The 6,601-nt window shown below is 40.0% G+C and overlaps 1 pseudogene; it reads right to left on the bottom strand.

The window, feature by feature from the left end:
- Window positions 1–973: 973 nt before the first annotated feature.
- Window positions 974–2,388, bottom strand: LOC101645776 (annotated as a pseudogene).
- Between the last annotated feature and the right edge of the window lie 4,213 nt (window positions 2,389–6,601).

Raw genomic sequence — 6,601 nt, 5'->3', positions numbered from 1 at the left:
CAGGAGTTCACAAAATCCTCAGAAGGCCATGCCCACACAGAGGCTCGTTGGCTCTACAATGATTGACAGGCTAGACTCCATCCCTTCATTCTTAATCATCAAACTAACACCAGATTATGTAACTACCACAGTTGTAATGGTAGTTGTCACTGTTGGGTGTCACTTAGTCCCTTCCAACTCATAAGGACCCTATAAGACAGAGTAAAAATGCCCCCATAAGATTTCCTATTCTTTCATCTTTATCCGGTATTTACCCCAGAAAGATTGATAGGATTAAACCAGAGAGATTGAAATTACAAACCTAGTGCTTAACCATATGTCACAATGGAATATTACTTGGTTATAAAGTCTTATAGAAACTGTGATATGGGTGGACCTGGGAAACATTAGACTAAGTGAAAAGAACTAATCATAAAGGGATAAATATATGATCCCACTTACATAAAATTTCAAGATAGAAAAAAAAATGTTAAAAAAACAGAAAAGTACACTATGTGTTTCCAGGGGTTGCAGAGAGAAGAATATAAAGAGTTACTATGTGATGAGGCTCAAAACCTTGTTGCTTGCTGCTGTTAGGGGCCTTTGAATCAGTTCCTCCCTTCTGACACAATGTACAGCAAAGCAAAACCCTGCGCTAATTATTGTAATAATTGAGCCCATTGGTGCAGTTACTGTGTCAATCCATTTCCTTAAAGGTTTTCCTCTTTTCATTGACCTGCCACTTTGCCAAGCATAATGTTCGTTTATAGGGGCTTCTCTCCAGATAAAATGTCCAAAGCATATGAAAAAAGTTTTGCCATCTTCGTTTCTAAGGAATATTCTGGCTATATTTCTTCTAAGATTTGTTTGTTCTTTGGACAGCCCATGGTACTTTCAATATTCTTGTTTAAAACCATATTTCAGATATATCAATTTTTTTTTTTTGGTGGGGAGGAGCGATTTTCCAACTTTATTGTTATTTAACTGGGCATCTTCAGTCATCATCTACTGTTGGCTTGATTGCCACTCCTTATCTGGCCCCAGCCAATTAGACGCCAATGTTTCTCCACTCTTCGGCTAAGGGAAATTTTTTCTCCTACTTCTGTGCACACAGGATTAATTAAAACAATTTTGCCCAAATCGGCCTTCGCTACACTAACTCTTCCTCCAGTTGACAGGGATTCCAATGTTCACTATGAGCACTTCGTTCTTACACAGCTTTTGCACCTTGGCTGCTTTCTTGTCGCCTTCAGTACGTACACCTAGAAGCCGTCTGAGTGGGAAATAAGAAATTTCCAACTCTGTGAAGATCTCAGGTAAAGCTCCTATGGCACCAAGTACCTGCCCAACCATTCTGTCAGCTCGGCACAAAGTGGGCTCAATTTTTGTTCCAACTCCAATAAGACACCCTGGAGCCGCATACTGAAGATCGTTATGCTCCGCAAAAAGTGACACAATTTTTGAAAAGATTGGCTTGCACATGAGTTTTCCTTCGCTATCTTTGGAAACAATACCAGGTCGGACTTCTATCTCTTGGCCCACCTTTAACACTCCTTTTAGAAAACTACCTCTGGCAACACCCCCTTTTAGGTCATCAACCTCACAGCCAGGTTTGTTGACATCAAAGGACCTAATCACAATGAGTCGGGGTTCTGAAGTAAAGTCTCTGAGAGATACTGGAATTTTCTTTACTATGTACTCACAGACAACTTTGATATTGTACTTCAGCTGAGCAGACATTGGAATAATCGGCGCTCCTTCTGCCACTGTACCTTGTACAAAGGCAAGGATTTGTTCATACTGTTCTTCAGCCTGACTTTCTTTCACCAAATCGATTTTATTTTGTAGAATCAAAATATGTTTCAGTTTCATGATTTCTATAGCAGCTAGATGTTCAGACGTCTGTGGCTGGGGACAAGATTCATTACCAGCTGTCAGCAGAAGAGCTGCATCCATCACTGCGGCCCCGTTCAGCATGGTAGTCATCAAAATATCGTGGCCTGGACAGTCCACGAAGGAAACGTGCCTGACTAATTTGAAGTTCCCTTTGGTCCCTGGAACGTCTGTAGGAAACTCGTCAGGTGCCCTGCTTCCACTAAATCTATAGCATTCTGGTCGAGGGCAGCTTGGGTCATCAAGTTTATAAATCTTAGCATTCATATATCCAAGTTTGATGGTAATATTTCTTTCTAGTTCATTTTTGAACCTGACAGTGTGCACTCCAGAAATAACTTTCACAACCGTCGACTTCCCATGAACTACATGACCAATTGTGCCTATATTGATGGTGCCTTGTCTGCTGATGACTTCAGGCGACAGTGGTGTCAATTTGGTAACATCCAAGGTGGTGAGATCCTGCCGAGAAAGATGAGGCTGCCGCAGAAGCACTCCCACCTCATTCCTGGCCATCTGGCTCACAGAGGAAGGAAGTTGGTCCTACCGCGGCGGCCTGACAGCAGGCAAGCCCCCTGAGAGGGGGCGAGGCAATGGAAGCGGGACATCAACGGAGTGCCCAAGCCGGGAGGGAGGACGACCTGCGTAACTGAGGCTTCGCACCTTGGACTTTCCTCCACATAGGCTTATTCGGTGCCAGTAGGCTTCCGAAAAGACACTATTGATAGTTTCAGGATCTATTCATCGTAGACCTGTTGGCTCTTTGTGCAGGCAACACTGAGGGCAACGCCAGAAAAGGACCCCCTGAGAAATGGGTGATGCAACCTGTACCGCATGTTGGCAGGGGAGAAGCCATTTCCGTTTCCTGTAGGGTTGACCGGAAGAGTTTCCCGGAACTTCAGAGTCTTACGTATGATGTGAACCTAGAATAAAAAGAGAATATCCTGATTTACTGACTCCGATAATTTAATAAGGCGAAGTCGGCTCAGGATCCGCACCACAAACGGCGGGGCTACTGGCCAGAAGGAAGTGTCGTGCTGAGCCCGGTACATCAATTCTTATCCAATAGTCCTTTTGCTACCACATGCGTATGATTTAAAATACCATGGCTTTGTGTTGGTGCAACTTAGTCCTCAAAAACAACATCTTTCCTCTTTAACATTTTTAAGAGGTATTGTGCAGCAAATTTGCCCAATACAGTATATCAATTCATATATCTTCATAGCTGCTTCCGAGTATTGATTGTGGGCACAGGTAAAATGAAATTCTCAACAACTTCTATCTTTCTTCCATTTATCATGGTATCATCTATTGGTCCAGTTGCAAAGATTTTTGTTTTGTTTCCAATGAATTGCAATCCATTCTGAAGGCTGATGAGTAGTCTTGGATCTTTATCATTAAGTATTTTAAAGTCTGCTAGGCTTTCATCAAGCAAGGTTGGTTCACTTGTCTGTCACAGACTGTTAATGTGGTTAATCAAAACCTTGGAGTAATGAAAAATTAGGGGACTGAATAATAATTATAGTTGCACAGATTGTGAATATAATTAAAACCACTGAATTATACACTTAAAAGTGATCAAAGTGACAAATTAATGCTTTTGTTAAATGTATAGTTTACTATAGTAAGAGAAAAAGATGGGAACATACTTTTGAAATATTTTTCCATTTGTTATTTTAAAAATGGGATGATAAAGCCTTCCTTATAAATATTTCTGGGATCTTTAAAAATTATAGCAAATGTTGGATGAATTGAGGTTGAGCCAGATTGTAATTATGCAAAATAAAGCTTTCTGTTAAGTCAAATTTCCATAAGAAAATTTCACCTCTGGCATTTAAAAGGGAAGGCAAGGGTTGAGGTGCCACCATGTATGTATAAATGTGAAGCCTGAGCAAGATATGGACTGATCAAAACCATTAAAAAGGACTTTCCAGTTTGCCCTCCAATTCCATCAGGGATTAAGTGTATTGTATGAAAGTATCTGTCACTTAATATGCTGAGCAGTTATGTGAAATAAAAATACTAAGTGACAGTTACCTTCCTGTGGTACTTTTAGTTTATTATGAGGGAAGCTGTCATTTGAAGACAGTCACCTACATTACGTAAGGTACTTTAAGATGCAGCTAGCTTTTCAAGCATGCATTTACTCATAATATAATTTTTTTTAAAACAACTGGGTATTCATTGGAATTAAAATTTCATTCATTTGACCAGACTGCCTTTATTTAGTGTAAAATGCCTCCAGTACCAAGGTATGTAAAATTCTTCTGGCCACTAATAATTGACCGCATGTTTATAACTGACACTTGAATTCCCTGTCTCGGGTTTCCACCACAGTGTACATTTGAGTCTTGACAAGCACTCACGCACAGAGTGGGATGACTTCGCCTTACTTCTTTCAGTGCTGTCTAGAATGAAGAACAAACATTTTTGAATGTTAAAAATGCTAACTTAAAGCCCGGACTGGCTCTTTACCACTTATCTCCCCATGCAGAGTGGCTAGCAAATGATCCCACTGATGTATCTGAAATCCTATAAAGAAGACATGGTATTACTTAAAAGCTTATTCGTGGATGTTAAATCTCAGAAAATGTCCTAGATCCTTATAAAATATTCACCTTCTTCAAAAGAGAATTGTAGGCTTAACAAAAATAACTATAATAACAGGGCTGAAAACAGAATGCTTCCACTTCCGTATACACCACAAGGGAGGGTGCTAGTCCTCCACTGTGCTCTCTAAGGGCCAGACTATAAATATCCTACCAGTGAGATGAAAGGGGGGCCACTGGAACAGCCTGGCACATAGCCTTCTCCAGGCAACCAACATGTGTAACCAATGCCCACTGATGGGCTAGATTTTGAGAGAGATCCTGTCTCACATCTTGTCACTTAGAGGCCATATTTTAACAACTCATCTCTCTAAACAGAATAAAACCTGCAGATAGTTAGAAAATGAAAGTTGTGTTTAAAGCAATGAAGTAGAAGGCGAGGGAAAGGGAGTTGATGAGCACCAAATGTTGCCCATATGGTTCACATAGACCCACTGGGGAGACATATAAAATATTAATCCAATTCATATGATTCTGCTCTAACCAAACTAAGTGCAGATAATGAAAATGCAACTGAAATATAACATCTGGATTTTTTTGACAACATTCTGGGATGCAACTTTAATAATTGATTCTTAAACTCTCAATTTATTGTTTGTTTGTTTTGTCTTTTTATTTTAAGACTCCACTTAGCTGGCAACTTAAATGATATCCCTTCCTATTTTAGATAGTAAAAGGGTTACAAACTGATAAGTCCTTCAAATGACAATATCACTTTCTTGTATATGTATATTTATTATTATTTTTCATATGTTATGGGATTTTAGCTAGGTTTTTCTAAGAGGTAACACCAGCTTTGGCATCCACTAATTAGACATTCTATGAAGTTCAAGTTCAATTTTCTCTCCTTTCTTTTCACCTCACTAGTTGGAATGTCAAGATTTTAAAGGAGATGTTATTACAGATAGTTTTCATAAAATCAAGAGGCAGAACAGGCTTGAAGGAGATCAGATGTCAACGCAGGGTGATCCTTAGGTGTACACTGAATCTAATTTCTCTTGACATCTATCTGGAAAAAATGTGCAGAATGAAATGAATCAAGTTGCTGGTTGAACCAAGTGAATAACTCAAGGTCCACATACCAAACTAGAGGCTGCTTCAGAGGCATCCACAGACATTGAGTTACTTAACATTAAGTTGTGAGCCAATCAAGCACTAAGGGGTTCCACAGATTTGTGACAAAATACCACCCTCTCAAAAAAAGGATTCTCAACAAAAGGCTTGTAGAGCTTGAACACAGGAGACTCTGTTACATCTTGGTATTCAGGTTGATAAACATTTAAAGGAATGCTCCTGGCCCCCTCAGGCAGAATTAATCACTCCCTGATATTTGCTCCTAAGCAGTTTTATGTTTCTGTTGGAACACTCACTCCATGAAAATTATAACTTTACTTGTCTTTTTCCTTACTAGACTGTGTCTTACTAATATTTGCTAGCTTATTAATCTTAATTTTCCAAATGCATAGACCAATATTTAAGGCATAACCAGCTAACCAGTGACCATTGCATTGATTCTTCCTCCTGGTGGTCTCTTGCATGTCAGAGTAGGATGGTGGTCCATGAGGCTTTCACAGGCTGCTGGTCTAGAGGACCTGTCCTCTGAGGCATCTCTGGGTGAACTCAAACCTCCAGCCTGTGGGTGAGCAGTGGTTTGTATTACCCAGGAAATCCATAAAAGGTATTTGATTAACTAATCCCATATCTATTGTGCTCAATGTTTCAGTTGTTATTGCTTTGAACATTGGAGATTCAAAATTAATGAGATTCAATCCCTGCTGTTTGACACCTTACAGTCAAGAGGAGGAGGCTTGCCACCTTACAGTCAAGAGGAGAGGACTCACCAGGGTTAATCCCCAAACTACAAACTCACTGCCATTGAGTCGATGCCAACTCATAGCAACCCTATAGGACAGGATAGAACTGCTCTTTGACTTTCTGAGACTGGAACTCTTTACGAGAGTAGAAAGCCTCACCTTTCTCCAATGGAGGGGCTGTGTATTAGTCTGGGTACTTTGGAGAAACAAATCCACATCAACTCATGTATAAAGAGAGAGTTTTATGTAAAGGTTTAGTGCACATCAAGAAAATATCCCAACCCAGTGCTACCCAAGCCCACAAGT

Source organism: Echinops telfairi, unplaced genomic scaffold, assembly GCF_000313985.2.
Source record: "Echinops telfairi isolate 266 unplaced genomic scaffold, ASM31398v2 ScPeMD7_7469;HRSCAF=8507_1, whole genome shotgun sequence".
NCBI lineage: Eukaryota > Metazoa > Chordata > Mammalia > Afrosoricida > Tenrecidae > Echinops > Echinops telfairi.
Note: the sequence above shows the minus strand (reverse complement) of the source record. Positions and strands in the feature narration are given on the sequence as shown.